Here is a 16666-nt window from a genome sequence, read left to right as displayed (position 1 = left end):
GTAATGAGTAACAATATAAGTTTTGACAGTCAGTGGATTCATTTCTGCATTTTTATTGCCAGCTGGCATCAAATAAATGACTTTATTTTTTTTTTTTTTTCTTCTGGAGATTACATGATCACTGGATAGGCATCATGTAAGAAGAAAACATGGTGAGATGCAAAAATGTTCTCAGACTGATCAGTGCCTTTAAGATTAGTTTGTATACCCCTAACCAGAGTTGCTATTTACTACCTCACCATAGGATTGACAGAAAAAGAAAGCACCCTGCCTTGGAACAATGGAAAGGCATGAAATTAAATCCAAGAGGTCTGAGAAACAGACCCTGGAAATCTGAGAGCACAGTTTGTAATACTCAGAGATTGCATTTTACTACGTCATCACAGCAGCAGCTAGTTTATCTTCTGTCAAGATGATCAAAAGATGACAGTGGAAATATGGGACTTGCATGTGAGTGGCCACTGCATCATCTAGCCAGATGCGTTCATATTGTTGTTCATGTAAAAGCTTAGCCAAGGTTGAACCTATACTGTCTCCTTTTGAATAAATAAGACATCTTTTGTGTGTGTGTGTTTTGATTTGACTTTTTATTGATAATAATAACAAGAAAGCTTCCTGTGAGTACTCCAGTTTCCTCCCACCGTCCAAAGACATCATGTTTGGGTTAACTGGTGACTCTAAATTGTCTGTAGGTCTGAATGTGAGTGTGATAGGTTGCTTGTCTCTGTGTGTCTCTTTGTGTTGGCCCTGTGATGGACCAGTGTGAGCTGGGATTGGCTCCAGCACCCCTCTTGACCCAGAAATGGTGCCGTCGTAGATGAATGAATGATAATAAAGCAAAGACAGCTGTTTAGGGGCTGCAAGCACTGGCACTGTCACCATTGCCTTGTTGAAGTATTGCAAAGACTTTATGATGTGGTTCACAAGCTTGTACTTCTTTGATTGTTATTTTGCCGCTTATAATACTATTGTAGCTACCAACCACCCGTATGTATTAATGTCCAGTATAGCTTCTGTGTTTGCGTTTCCTCCCATGTCCTGATAGAATTCATGAGCATCCTTGTGAAAACGCGTTAGGGTAAATGGGATAAAAACTAAATTGGTAACCATTCTTCAAAACACCGTTGCTACAGCACCATTTGTTGTCAAACACCAAGCTGGGTACATTTTTTTCCTGCACTCCCAGTCTCAACGTTAAAACGCTTTCTAAGTTGGAAGCCAATTTGATCGGTATTTGGTTTAAAGGTGTTGTTGAGTCAAGGATGTAAATAGGGCATAGTGAAGGAGGAGGCAGATTTATCCACTTTGTCGGCAACCTTGAGGTAAGAATACAAAATAAGTGAGGGGAAATGTCAGCTGCCGCCTCTGGATAAGCTGCACTGATGTAAGAATTTACCAGTTAAGAAATGAAATCTGCGTTTTTGCAGAAGACCTGCAGGAAACAAGCAGTGTTACTCTAACGCCTCTTTACATCTAACGGGTAAGAATAAAAAAAAAAAAAAAAAAGATATATTTAAAACTGAGTCTTGTTCAACACAAACCTCTCTGAAATTACAACTATTTGTGCAATTTTTGCCTTCACAAAGAAGCACAGCACTCTGTGATTCCAACCTGCTGTGATTTAGCAACGGCGGCATGAAGTTTTACAACACAGCCAGCAAGAGAGAAACAAATGCAACGACAAACACATGAAGAAGTTTCGTGAAACTGTGTGATTAGGCCACATTCCTATTAATTTTAGACTCTCTACCTTCCAGACCCGTCTCCTGTCTCCTCCTACAGAAAACGGGCCTTTTATCTTCACAGATCATATAGAGGGTTGTCAGAGTCTGTCTTGGATATATCTACAGCACAAGGCTGTGTCTAACTTTATAAGGGCTGTTTCATGCATATTAAAATGCGTCTGGTGAAGGAACCAAACTCTGCGCATATTAGCTCAAGCCTTTGTTGTCTCTTAGTTTCCTTTTAACATTTTACATCAGTAATAATTTGATATATTAAACTGTACAAAACGCTTAGTATGATGCACATGAGCGTGACAGGTGTAATAACAGAGATCCGTTTTGAGGACACACCAAACCCTTTTACTTACACAGGAGGGAATATCATTCCACTTTTAACACAGGGGGGGGTTATAATTCTCACACTGATCTTCCATATTGCCACATTCACCACATTTCAAAAAATGGAAATGCATACACTGGGATGATAATGAATGAAAACCAGGGTAGACAGAATATTACTTGTGATTATAAGTCTCTATGGATGCTGTTTCCTAATTAATTGCTGAAAAGTTAAAGCTGCACTAATCAATATCGTTACGTTACTAATCAGCATAATGTCAAAACTGTCACAAACCCACAGAGATTCATAACCTGTCTCTGCAGTTCCCTCGGCTCCACACACTTTTCTTCTCTTTTAGCTCAGGTAGTTTTTTTGCAAATCTCTCACTTTCACCACTTCTGATGTTTTCGGCAGAAAGATCTTTTATTAACCCACTGCTCATTGCACCTCGTGAACACAGCTAACCACCCAGATAGAAAGTGGTGAAACTCAACAAAGACCCAAATCATGTGTTCTTAAAATAACACAGTAGCAACAAATAGGTGAATAAATCCTTGTATGAAGGTAAAATTCAGCGCCCCACCCCAAAAATAAACAAGACTGTGGTTCTCATTCTGTCACCTATTTTTAATGTTGATTTTGCTTATATTTACAAAGTTACTTATTAACCAGACAAACTTTAGGGAAAGAACCATTTTCCACATTCCTTCCTGTCTTGTTGCGGCTCAGTGTCCCTCCTGGACCAGCCCCTCCTAATGCTCCATGCCAGTGAGCCCCTGACTTGGGGTTTGTCCACTTATTTACAGATGCTGTTAGAGTTAGTAAAACGATCTGCTGCAATTCAATTTGGATATTTCCAAACTGTAACATTGTAATGTTTGGTTTGTAGCACAAGATCTGACTTAAATTAACTATCTCTGCCTTATAGAACCTTCTATAGTGTGTGGAAGTCCTGTTATCCATTTTCCCATTTCCTACATGGAGTTCCTCGAGGGTCAATCATGTATCCATTAAGGTTTATCTGGTGCTCTTGCTTTCATAAACATGTTAACAGGGTTCTTTCTTCTTCCAACTTGGTTAATCTCAGGTATTTGAGTTCAACATTTTGTATCCTCTCAGGATGTAAATATGGTTGTGATTACAACCCTGGTATCTGTAGTAACCTCCATTCATTTAATGCTCAGGGTTCCTCAAATTGTGCTGCTGAGAGTCTCGATGTTACAAGAAAATGCTGCCACACAACAGCAATTCCGCCCTGCCTGCATTGGACTCCTGTTTGTTTCTAGACTGATTTTAATGAAAGGCTCTTTGAAGGGTTTATATATCCAGGCCTATAGCATGTAAGTGTTTGCCAACTTCCTATGAGCCCAGAAGACATCTTAGATCAGCTGATAGTGGCCTGCTGGTTGTCCCCACAGCCTGATTGGTGACTGAAGACTGTTGTGGTGGAATTACTTACCTGCTGAGAATAGATATGAGGCTTCTGCCTGCTGGGAGAATTTTAATTCATTTAATTTGATACGCTTTTTGTGGTTCCATTCTTTTGTTCAGCACTTTGCAACTTTGGAAAATCAAATACTCAAAAAATTTGACCCTCAGTGCCAGCCACCAAAATTTCCATCTGCCCTGTGCATGTGACCATAAATGAATGTTTTCCTTTCGACAAATACACACAGCATTTGAGAGAGTATTTCAGCAAGATTGAAAATTGGCTTGTGGCACCTCCCCTTTCACTATGTAGACAAGTGACAAGAAGACAAGACAAGAAAGGACAAGTGATGAAAAAGTGGAATGTATTTTGTCACTTTATGTGCACTATTCAGGCACCTGCAGTCTGTATGTGAGGAAATATAGATCAAATTCAGCATTTGATCTGTATCCATCCCAGTGGCTCATCAGCTGTTACAGCACAGCAGGTGCTGTTGATTACTACTTTCCTCCGCTTTATTAATGTCTTTTTTCACAAAATCAAAGTCTTGCTTTGGTCCCGTTTTTAAAGCAGCCCAGCAGCCAAAGATAACGCTACTGAGCGCCTCCCAAATTTGCTCTTGCCCATTGCCGCTGTAATCTATTTATTTACTCGATGCCAGGAAAATGGAAGTTGATAAATGCTCTGGCTCCACAGAGCATATCAAGCCGTGCCTTGTTAGCACAGGGTTTACCAGTGCTTGCAATGTTACAACTAAGATGCACATTCTGAGACATCCCTCTCAATCATCAAGGATGAATTTTTGTAGCACTATAAAAGCAAAAGGCATGATGACAAAAGAAACAAGTGACACTTTTACTTGTATTTGCGATGATACTTGACTCACAAATAATGGAATTCACATTGCTGTTATTGCAGAGTGCAATGATTACAAAATTGCAACTTGGAAGAATGGATGAGTGGTTATTGTAAATACACTCCGGACCAATGCTAGTGTAGTATTAATATTAGAACAGCGCTGCTACTGCAAAACCGCAAATGCTGCAGTTACTTCTGCTGCCAATACTAATAATACTGCTCTCATCATTACCGCTACGGCTACAATTGGTATAAGTATAATTCACAGACATCATTCACTTTCTTTCATGCTGATTTCCTGCAATAATTTCGCAGTCTGGCTCGGTACCACTCAGGCATTAGACATTATAGATGTAATATACTGCAGCTGCATTTGTTAAAGAGAAATGACTGATGATACTATGGAGCCTGAGGGGAGGAGATAATCAATGGATTCTGCCAGTAACAAATTGCCAGAAAATTTTAAGATTGATTCATTTTCATCCATTATACAGTTAACAGCTTAATTACATTTTTCAAGTGTAAAATGAGCACAGTGACCATAAGTATACACTTTGGACCTTCTTGTAAATACACAGTTTTGAGATTATTTTGCCTTCTGGCAGAATTTAAGAAAAGCTACTGTGGCATTGAATGGGGTTATAACAATAGAGGAGCTGTAAGTGTATGAATGAAAAAGTGTGAAGTGAAATATATCACGGAGCAAAATAAATATTCCTGTAAAAGTGCTTCTTTTTTCTTTTTTCATTCAATATTCTTTAGATAAAAAGTATGTCTAAGAAAGTCAACCTGGTGATTACTTGGAACTCCAACACTGCTTAGACAGGGACATAACCGCTTCAATCACCTCTTTTATCCCCCTTGAAGTCACAGCACTGTTTGCCAGCCCAAAATTCAGTGAAGCAGTCCAGAATCCATCTTTTCCAAAAGTTGGTTCCAAGAAGAAACCGATGTCTTTGCGAAGGAACCACGGAATCACACCTTGAATTAAATTAGCACAGGAAGAGATAACACGCCTGGTTAATGTACTGTGCTGGTCCTCAGAGATCGATCATCCAGTGCTCAATGATATCAGGGCGGAGAGCCAAACGGCGAAGAGGTGTGTCTACCAAGCACTTTCTAACATTTATAGTGGATGCATGCCCTTAATGACTCTCATCTGTTCTGGTGTGTGCTGACTGCTTTTTGTCATATGGGAAACATGAAAGGGGTATTTGAAGGTATTTCAAGTCAAATGGGCCAGCATTCGATAAAAGAGGAAAGAAGCTTTTGAATGAAATCTGTTTATGCTCACACCTGGCACGAATACCTTGACCCGTTCTCACAACACTGGCAAGTCAAGCACAGCAATTCCCCATCAATCAAGAACATAAGAGAGTTCAAATTCAAGTTGCTCCACACAAATGCTGCCATATTTTAGAGCAGTGTGGCATAGCAAGACAGCTAGATATGGAAAACGTGTAATTGTTAGATGATCTCTAATAACGGCTGTAGATATTATTTTCCAGATCAATTGATGCTGAATAATCTGCCAACGACTCCTAAAACTATTTGGAGCCATAGTTTTTTTGTTTGTTTTTTTTTAATTGATGAAATAATGACCAATCCATGGCTTGTTCATCTGTAAAAGGAAACAACATGAGAGCAGTTGCACCAAGACTCAAAGTGCATTTGGTCTTCAAACAATACCCTTCAGAGATGAGAGCAAGCCAATACAAAATCTCTGTATGAAGCAAAACCTTGACAGAGGACGCAGGTCCTTCTTCCACTGGGTTTCTCTGAGCAGACTGAGTAAGGCCATGTGACCTTCGAGCTTTTGCAAGGTGTTTCTGGACCACCTACCACATTGTTACGTTTACGTTTTCCTTTTTATGCTGAAAAACTTGACATTTCACATTTTCGCTCCTTTGTATGTGTGTAGACCTGGGCTGCTAGCATGTAGCTGCCAGCTGAGTGGAAGAAAAATAGGAATTTAATGAGTAACTCAGTGCATTCATAGATTCGTATAACTTACGGTGTTAGTTGCTTGCTCGCATTGACATTGGCAAAACGTCTTTTCATGTAAATTCAACACTGATTCCACTGATGGACTACAAGTTGACTCAGGCCACCCAGCTGAACATTTGCTTTGGCTGTGACTTAGAGTTTCTGAAATAACCCCGTAGCTGACAACATAAGCAACTCTCAACTGTCCTTTGTGGCTCTCATCACCTTTCGCTCTTTCACCATGTATTTGCTTAAAATTATGAAGTCCAGGTAACAAAGGACTATGTAACGACAATGCAAACATTTTTTTTTCTTACATCAGAGAATTCACTACCTCTAATTATTATTAATGAGATTTTTTACAGAGTGACTTTCAATCAATATATTGGTTTTAGAGAATCTTTGCTCCCCATAGAGCACTACTGATTGCTTATTGCTTAGCATAAACGCTTATTAGAAATACATTTATTACCAGTTACATCTTGCTGTTCTTGCTGTCTCATTAAGCTAAAAGCAGAATTCAATTGCCTTCCACTGTCAATTCTATACAGTCACAGTCCATGACAGCAAGTGTAGATGTAATATGTATTGGGTTAACATACACAGTCATCAGCACCTTTGTTGTGAAAGCATTTACATACGCGACGTGCCCGAGGCTTAATTTTACTCTCCATACTGTTGTGCTGAGCTCTGCGTACAGCTATGGTGCTGGTAAAGCCTAACTGTGACAGCCTGATAAAAACAGCTCTCTGCTGTGCATCCACATCACTGCTGATGTGGGCGGGACACTCGGACAGTTTGAAACTGGAGAGTGACTTTTCCAAACTCTATCACCCTGATGCATCTCGAGTGCAAACTTCAAGAAAAACTGAATTTGAGTTTCACTCACAGAGAAATTTTTGAAGAGAAAAAATAAAAAAGGAATGCTTGGACACAGAATGCACTGAGATGCAGAGTTTGTGTGGCTTTTCAGGGTGATTTCTTGTTGCATTTCACAGGTTATTTCGGGTATTTGAGCAAACAACGGATAGTGCAGATTCTATGCCAATATATTATTATATTTTTTTTTTAATTGAGACACAATCATCAAGTGTCAATAAAAAAGCATTTCCCTCCAAGAAATGATCACACACAGAACGTTCATTATAACATTATAATAAAAGGTAAAACACATTGAATGACTGTTGACTGAAAGTGGCATGTTCTGCTTCAAGCTTATTCAATATAAGACTCATCTCTGCACGGGACAAAGTGCATTAAGAAAGTATATTTTTTACATAGTCTTTGTCTTTTATTGAGAAAACACGCTGCACTTCTGGTCTTATCTAGAACAGATAGTTGTATTGCAGCACAGCTAAACAGGCGTTGTTTGTTCTTTTTCGTTATTGTCCTTGGTTTTAATGGATGAACCAGCTAATTGCACTCTGATACACTGAATACAGAATCTCATTTATCTGAACCGTACACATCTGAAATGGTCTGCTAAACAAACAGCAGCTTTGTGGAATAACTAATTATTCCATTTGAGAAACAGACGAGATTTTGAATACCTGAATGTTGCATCATGTGCAGTTCTCTGCAAACATATTTCACATGAGAAAGATGTTATTCTTAGATGTGTGATTTTTTCCTTCTCTGACAAAAAAAACCCAAAACATATTTCAGTCAGCAAAAAAATGTGAGCAATGCTAATGACCAAGGGACGCTACATCATAATTTCCTCATCTAACAATTAAAAAGCATTCATTGAGCAGCTGCAACATGTGTCTGTCTACTAATTGGCCTATCACTAAATTTATACTAACAATCTGTTTTGCAGCGAGGAATTGATTTAATAGACTACATTGTCTGGAAATGTGGACGACAACACCTCATTATCTAAGCCCAGCTTATTAGTTTGATTCAAAAGCTGCCACGTAAATGTCAAAATGTACATAAAAAAAGAGCAAACTACAGAGGCTGGTGATACCCTGAAGGTGCCCTTGAACAGGACCCTCCAGACAGCGGTCACACCTTGCAGCTCAAATGCCTGTGAAAGCAGGGATTTCTGGAATAATACTCGAGTAAAAATGCTAATAGGTTCATGAATTCATACGCAAAGGTGGATTAATTAGTCAAAAGCACAGTAGCCTGGTTTTCACAGCGCTGGAGGTAACAAGGCCGAAAACATAGGACATTTTGTCTCTCAGAAAAAAAAATGAAGAAAGGAAGAAAATAATCTGGTTAGTCTTTTTTATGTGATCTCTGACCATAGTGATTGAAGGAAAACAGCAAACCTGCACTCTGAAGAAGTGGGAACCACTTACTAGTTGTAATGTTTGGTTTAAAAAAATTTGAGGAATAAAGAGTTTCTTTGGACTGCAAATGAAGTTCATTCTCATATTTTAAGCTCTAATGACCCTGTACTACTCTTATAACATCCCTGTCGGGACACAACTTGCTTGAGAGGCCACAGCAAACAGATTTTATTCAGTTTTATTTCATCCAGGCCAAACATAACTTAAGTTTAGCCATTGAACCGTTTTGTCCACTAGAAATTCCATTTAGCTTGCTTGTCAATGTTTCATACTTGTCGAACAGTTGCCTCAGATGCAAAATGAAGTGCTGAAAGGATAACGAACCTAATCAGCTAGTTGAGTTTTCCCAGTTACGCTGTAATGGGAATTCTGCAGATGATTATGCTGGCGGATAATGTTTTTTTTTTTTTTTAGTTTTCTTCCTGCAACAGATGTACAGCACAGTTGTAGCAGAGAGGTGGAGGAGTTGGATGGTGGGTGTAAAACGGAGGAAATCAAAGTTAATTAATAGGTCTATATGGCTGAAGGATTTCGAGGATAATTGTGGTTTTGATCAAATTAAAATAAGCAGCATATGTTTTTCGCTTTGAGGCATTGTGAACCTTTTCTCCATTAAACCAAAATGACATTTTGTCTGTCTGAAAACAACCACGTGTATTAGACAGCAAACAAGAGAAATACATTCGCCAGTGAACACAACTCTATCAACATTTTGACTCTTCTGGGTGACAGGCGTAACGTTATTGGCTGTTAACACCAATTTACCACGATTAAACCAGAGCATTTAAGTCCCCATTAAATTCTTACACTGAATTACTTCCAGGTTTTGTGGTTGGAACTTTTCATGACAAGTAGTTGGTGCCAGTCAATTTGTTCTATTAACTATGTATTCCATGAGTTATTATTTTGCAAATAGATCTTGACAACATGCTATCCCTCTGCTAACTTCCATCTCACGCTGCTGTTGCAATACAGCAGAAAATCAAACTACAATGAGTCATGCTTTTTGATTGCAAGTCTTTTTGGAAAAGTAAGAATCATGCGATGTAAATAATTAAAAACATGCCTCACTTCAATCTAGCTTCTTTACCTTAATTTCCACCTAGACCTAATTCATTGAAAAATAATAATATTTTGTTATCATCAAAAGGCTGTTTAGTTTGATGCTCCATTTTTAATTTCATTAACCTTTTCTCTCTGGCTCCTGACAAGGAAAATATCCAAACAATTCAAGCTTTTGGAGGCAAAACGAGGACAAACCTCTTGATGTAAAATTCCTTGTTTTATTAATTGTTATTTGGATGTTCTTATCTAAAGTATAACAAAGAGCGACGACACCACATGGACATACAAGTCTTCACCGAGCCTGGTAGGAGCTGATGATGTTGATGATGAAATGTAAAGAAAAAAAAATGAAATGGTTGAAATTGTTTTGTATCACGCCTGCAGTTTTCTCCAAACAATTCTACACTAAAATGTGTGGCAGAATGTGGCACAAACTGTGAGCCTGCCTGTATTTTATCGACAGTTATCAATAAAAAGAGAAAGCGTTTAGGGTGTATTTAAAATATTCTTTTGAGCTGTCCCAGCTGCTCTATTCATTCCTTTAATCTCGATTCAGACAAAGAAAAACAACAAAGCTTCATGGGCAACACAGTTTCATCGAGTGCTAATATTGTACATGAAGGAGGAAAGATGGCTCTGACACAGCAGCCACACCCAGTAGAGCACAATACACCTCTGAAAATAGGAAAATCCAAATTCAAGTGGAGTGTATCATCAAAAAGAATCCAGAGCCTGACTTTAGCTTAAGCCTCCATGGGAAAGGAGATGTTTGGAAGCCTTATATAAATACATTTAATAATGCAGCAGTCTCAGTACTCAGAAGCCCCCCGCCCCACGACTCCAAAGTTGGTTGCTGTGTGGCGTTGCTCTTATTAAGCCGTCAATTAAAGCCTTTCCCGAGGAGAGGAAGTGTGTGGCGTTTAAATCAGGGAACTTTACAGGCTCTGTGAAGACTTACCCCAAGGGCTACGGTGCCTTGATACCAAAGGCCTAGAAGCGATAGAGCATCATAAAATATCACCGGGAACACATATCAGGGAAATTATTCTAATACAATTGGATTACAAAGAGGGCATTTACAGAACCAATGAGAGTCAATAAATAGAGCAGGAAATGGAGCTGTCTCTCTGAGCCTTTTTGGATCTTTTCCCTTTTATACTAAATGCTAAAAATGAACGGAGACATGGGACTAGGTGGGCAACACGGAGGAGTGCTGCTGTATTAAAGTCAAGTGTACTTGTACCCGACAGTTTGGGGCTCCCAATTCACAGCAGTGTGCGCACAATCCCTTCTGTTGGTGAAGAAGGGACATATTTTAGCAAATGATGTCGATTTATGACCTTGCTTTGACTGAATTATGCAACAATTCTTCATCCTCTTAAAAGTGTAGCAGTGAGTGGAAGACTATGTATGCAGACTCATACAGATTAAAGATTTAGTTCAATGTGTGCAACTGCAGACAACTCATTTTGGAAAAAAAAAAAGAAAACTTAAAATACACTTACACAAAAAAATACACACAACTATGTTTCTGACTCTGACTATTACTTTAATCTAATGTTGACTGTATTAGCTGTGTCACATCGATATGGTGAATCTCTCCTGTATCTGACATGGCATGACATGCTGACACTCGGAGCACACCTTAATCACAGCTATCACAGCTTTTTTAGTGTTTGGCAAGGGGAGAAACATATAATTTTCCCATATTTCTGTTTGACAGGTGTGATTTCTTCATAACTCACCGCTCAACATCACAAGCAAGCCCTAGGTTGCCAGATTAAAGCAAGTAACGCACGGTATAAAACCAAACCTCAGCCTCCTAATTGATGACAGAGCGGTGGAAACTCTGCGCTTATGAAACAGACATCAGGTCAGAGAGAAGGATTATGGTCCTAAACCTGGGGTTTGGGAGCCCCAAAGCGGATTATGACATGAACCTGAGAGGTCTGGAGAAAACTTTGTAGAAAATATATAAAAAAAAAAAAAAAGACAATTTCCTGTGACAGATGGTACTTTTCCCTTACCTGTCTTATTTTTGAAATCAGAGCCGACAATGTTTTTTTCAACAAATAAAGGATTTAAAGAATGCTTTGAATGGATCAGCAGCTATTTTGATTTTCAATTAATCATTTGCATAATCTTTTAAGCAAAAAATCCAAATGTGATATTTCAATCACTGAAATGTAAGAATATGCCATTTTTCGTCTTCTTGTATTCATTAATTGAATTTATTGGACACTTGAAGTTTGGGCTTTGCAAAAAAAAAAAAAAAAAAAAATTGATAAGAATTTAATTTCACAGTTCTCTGATATTTTGTAGACCAGTCCAATCCTGATAGAATCAATCCCCATTTATTTCATTCATATTATTCTTCTGATGTTATTTTGTTGATAAAATGTCAGAGATAGAGCGATCACTTCACCAAAGCCAAAAAAAATTTGACTTTGGTTATCACTGATTTTCTGCAGATTAGCTAGACGATTCATCAGGCGTCTAGACAAGAAGGACTTGCTCACAACATCCTTTGAAATAATCGGAGTAAAGTAAAGAGGCATGCATCTGAACAGGGATTAAAGAGCTGTGTTTAGTTTTAATAACTGTCATATTCCGAGATTAGCATCCCACCAGTGACACAGGTTCAGGCCAACATGCCGAACAAAAGGTGAATCCAAGGAGGAGGACAACGCAACAGGTCCACAGCATGCCTCGGTGCAGTACAAGCAACTGATGGACGTATGATGAAGCTGACATGACTGCCGTGAAGAGCCAGAGTGGCTGTAATGTCAGTATTTAGGGGATATCTCATAACAAAACAGGTCAACGCGAGGCGTAAAAGCGCAGCTCTCTGTGTGAGACAAGTCGGAAACAGCTGTTCGCTCCTACCTCCTCCATCGTACTGTACTTCAAACACTTTGCATAAAAACCACCCATTCTACCTTCCTTCTGTTCCTTGAGCTAGTTTTCCTGGAGAGACATGAAATAAAGATGACTGTGATGACATTTCTTGGATACTTCCTGCAGGAACAGTGCTATGAATTTTTTATGCCGTGTGTCTAAATGCACCTGTACTTGGATATTTTTAATGCCACTTCTGTGCTCCGTCACTTCTGACAGGGCTGTTAGCTTCCAGGATGTCAGCAGCCATTAAAAGGCTTTTTTTTTTTTTTTTTTTTTTTTTTTGTGAGTGTGTTTTGTTTTTTCAACTATGTGAGGCTGCACCTGGACAGCCTGGACCACATTGCTATCAAAGGTGACACCCCCCCCCCCCCCCCCAAAAAAAAAGGGTGCAGTTGCAATTATCATAGTGAATTAAAATGCAGTTTGTATCTTTGCTGCAGAATTATCTCCCTGATGCAGTCTTTCTTTGTTTGCCAGTGTAAACTTTAGAATAAGATGAGCTCTGCTTGTTTCCCTGAAACAGATCACACACAGCGGGTTACAAGAGCCACTCCTCAATCTGCTACAGACTTAATCCTGAATGAACAATGTCAGTACATCATGAAATAGATGCCCGTGGTCTGTGCTGACTGGTCTTATCACCAAACAGACACATTTTCCCAGACTGTACACACCAGGCTCTCTTTTTTTTTTTTAATGCTCCCAGAGCTGAATTACTTTTCAGTGAGCAGTTTTAACAGAAGTTGGCACGTTAGCCGTGCAGAAGCTGCACAGATGCTCATATCTATTAAACATATTAAAGTAGGCTTATGTGGCATTTGCTGGCCATCAGACTCTGGGCCAAACAGGGGAGAAGCTTATGCAGTGACTGACAGATGATTAACACCGTTAGAGCTGTGATACAGTGACACACAGGCTGATTCATCCCGAGCATCATCAGGAAAGCAACTATCAACACAACTTCGATTTGTGTATCACCCTGGGGGTTACTTTGGAGTCCTAAATCGAGGTGGGTGGACAGGCTGGCTGTTAAACATAAATACACTTTCTGTCAGCGCTGAAGTTTAGGTTTTTCTCTCGGTTTTGCCGCCTTAATCCCGCAGTATGGCCGCGGTAGGTGGTCAGCGGCGGCGGCGGCGGCGGCCGCATAATCAACCAAATCCGCAGGGATTATTCAAGGGAGGGTCAACACCGGCAGATTACTAAACATCTGCACTGATCTGAGAGACGCTCTCTCTCTCACACACACACACACACACACACACACACAGATTACTTTGCCTCAACCATGATAGTCCCACAACAAAGTAGACACAAGGAAATGAGATCAGCAGAGGGTGAAATTCAGAGAAGGCAATCCCCGCTTGCAAACACACACACCCACACACACACACATTTCAGCACCACTATACTCACAAACAGAACCAAGACAACAAGGTTTGAACCTAATCTGTGAAAAGTTACGATGTAAAACTGCGCTTCCTCTCTTAGTGAGCTGGCGCTGCTGCTGAACTTTAACACGTGAAGTTCCCTCATAATAGGCTGCTAATAACTGTTACCAGAATAACATTGACAAAAACAGTAGTCTTACCCGTGCTGACAGAAGTAATCTCTCCGGGGAGTCACTGCCTCAGATTAATCCGTTTTCTCACTCAAAGAAATGTTGCTCACAGACATCACTGTCGGGTCGCGGCACACAAATATCCGTCCGACTTTGTGCGCAAAGAATCCGCTGTCTCTCTTTTGTGTTGCGCTACATTCATGGACGAGCTGGGCTGCGCTGCGCTCTGTTGTGTTGTGTTGTGTTGTGCTGTGCTGTGCTGTGCTGTGCCACTACTGTGTCTCCATCTCTCGCCCCCCCCCAACGGTCTCCCCTGACCCGCTCTCAGTGTCAGTGGCACGAGTGGCTGACGGCGCGGCGTCTGGCAGGTCGCATGTCGGAAAGTGAAGCCTCCGTGTGCTCTCACTCACTCACGTCTCCCCTCCCCTCTCTCTCTCTCTCTCTCTCTCTCTCTCTCCCTCTCTCTCTCCCTCTCTCTCTCTCTCTCTCTCTCTCTCTCCCTCTCTCTGCCTCTCTCTCCCTCCCTCTCTCTCTCTCTCTCTCTCCCTCTCTCTCCCGCTCCCTCTCTCCCTCTCTCTCTCTCTCTCTCTCTCTCTCTCCCAGAGTCCCTCCTCGCACAGCGTTGGAGCGGGACTCACGCACGCGACAGGCGGAGAGAGACGGGGAAAGGCAAACACCTCCCTCCTCCCTCCTCCCTCCTCCCTCCCATCCCCATCCCCACCTCCAACACCCCGCCCCAGCCGACCAGCATCCTCCGTGCTCCGACCATTCAAGCGGAACACACTCCCTCCACTCCTCCTCCCAGTCCCGCTAGTGCTGCCGGGATGCCCAAGAGTCTTGGAGGTTGATGGACCAAATACCATTCAGATGACTTAGAGTGCAACCAGTGATGCCTCAGAAGAGCTGCAGAAAAGCACACATTTCATAGCCTGTCTTTTTCATCCCACATAATATCAAGTCTTCAATATTTGGATCATAAAAACTTTTTGTTTGTTTTGTGTTGATGCAGGTCCAGGAGTAACTTATGCACGTGGAAGTGAAAGCTGAAGGCCTAGCCATATCTCCGGTTCAGTTTCCTCAAGAAACGTCACTGGAGTCAGGAACAGGTGAGAAATTTAAGGCACTCTGGTGGGTTAGGAAGAGTTGAACGCTTACCCGACCCCTGCTGCCCACTCCCCTCCTGGGGCTAGCGGCTCGAGGCTACACTAGCCACCAGTAGCATAGCACAAGTATTGACGAAATTGGTGATGGCTCAGTAGCCTTGAGGGGGAAGTGGGCGTAAATTAAGCGAGACCAGTCAAGCCATTGCTCGGATCAGGAGTCACAAGTCAACATCTGATGGTCTGGTTTCCACACTGAAACCAGTGAAAAAGACAAGACAGCTGTCATGAAAATTGTGCACACCTTATAAATCCTACTGATTTCTGATATTTTGAGACAATGCAGAATCCTGGACTGAGACTGCAGCCACCCTGCTGCTACAGTTATTATTATTTGCCTTATTATTAGCAGTACTTTGTTGGGTTTTTGTTTTGTTTTTTTTTTTCACAAATTGCCGAACCAATTTTCATTAAGGTGGGGTGACGGGACATGCATCAGAAAATATCCTATTCGTTTTTTGGGACAGGTCTGGTTAAAGGGATAGATTGGTAATATATATGGTTGAAGTATACCGAATGTGCCAGTGTAGTTATACATTAACATTAACCTTCCTATTGCAATTCAAATTCCCGAAGAGCTGCATTCTCTCTGGCCTTTTCTGCTCTACTGTGTCCTTGTCGGTTGCCAGGTTCATGATCATCAGACAGAAATTACACAAAATATCACAAAGAAATCTTTCAAAGAAAAGGCAGGTCAAATCTTTTATCAGTTTTGGTCTCAAGTCTCAGCTCCTAAAATTTGTCTTCCTTGAGTGCAGTCATGTGACTAGAAGACCCCAACTTCAACCAGTCTATTGCACTGTGCTCCAAAAAACTGGAACACTTTTTAAAAACTAAAACTTCTGTAATGTCAGGTAAGCAGTAGAGTGGATTGGTATTCAGTTTCAGCTCATTTGGTGTTAATGAAATTAGAAGCACTTGCATTAGATGGGAAACGAGACGACTCCTAAAAGAGGAATGATTTAACTGGTCGACAGCACTGACATTTTTTCCCTCCTCATTTTTTCTGACTGTTTTCACTTGTTTTGCATTTGCCTAAGGACAGGCAGTCCTACTCCTCCAGGATGGCACATCAGTATGAGCCATTGCCAGAGTTTGCTGTGTCTGCCGGTACAGCGGCAACAGCATGGAGGAGATTCCAGGAGACATGCAGTTACTCTTGGAGAGCTGAATGGAAGGTCCTTAACCCATCAGCAGGACCGGTATCTGCTCCTCCGTGTGAGGAAGAACAGGATGAGCACTGCCAGAGCCCTACAAATGACCTCCAGCAGGCCACTGGTGTGAATGTCTCTGACCACACAATCAGAAACAGATTCCATCAGGGTGGTCTGAGTTCCCAGGTCTG

General features: G+C 40.8%; 1 protein-coding gene across 1 annotated transcript in view; it reads right to left on the bottom strand.

Annotated features, from left to right (window-relative positions):
* The window catches only part of cntn4 (contactin 4), a 159580-nt gene extending 145103 nt beyond the window's left edge, over nucleotides 1–14477 (bottom strand). Inside the window, 1 exon segment of the mRNA XM_029502436.1 lies at nucleotides 14192–14477. The gene's annotated coding sequence lies outside the window, so the exon portion shown is untranslated.
* Nucleotides 14478–16666: the final 2189 nt, after the last annotated feature.

This window comes from Echeneis naucrates, chromosome 5 (genome assembly GCF_900963305.1).
Source record: "Echeneis naucrates chromosome 5, fEcheNa1.1, whole genome shotgun sequence".
NCBI lineage: Eukaryota > Metazoa > Chordata > Actinopteri > Carangiformes > Echeneidae > Echeneis > Echeneis naucrates.
The sequence above is the reverse complement of the archived record's forward strand: the minus strand, read 5'-3'. Positions and strand labels throughout refer to the sequence as shown.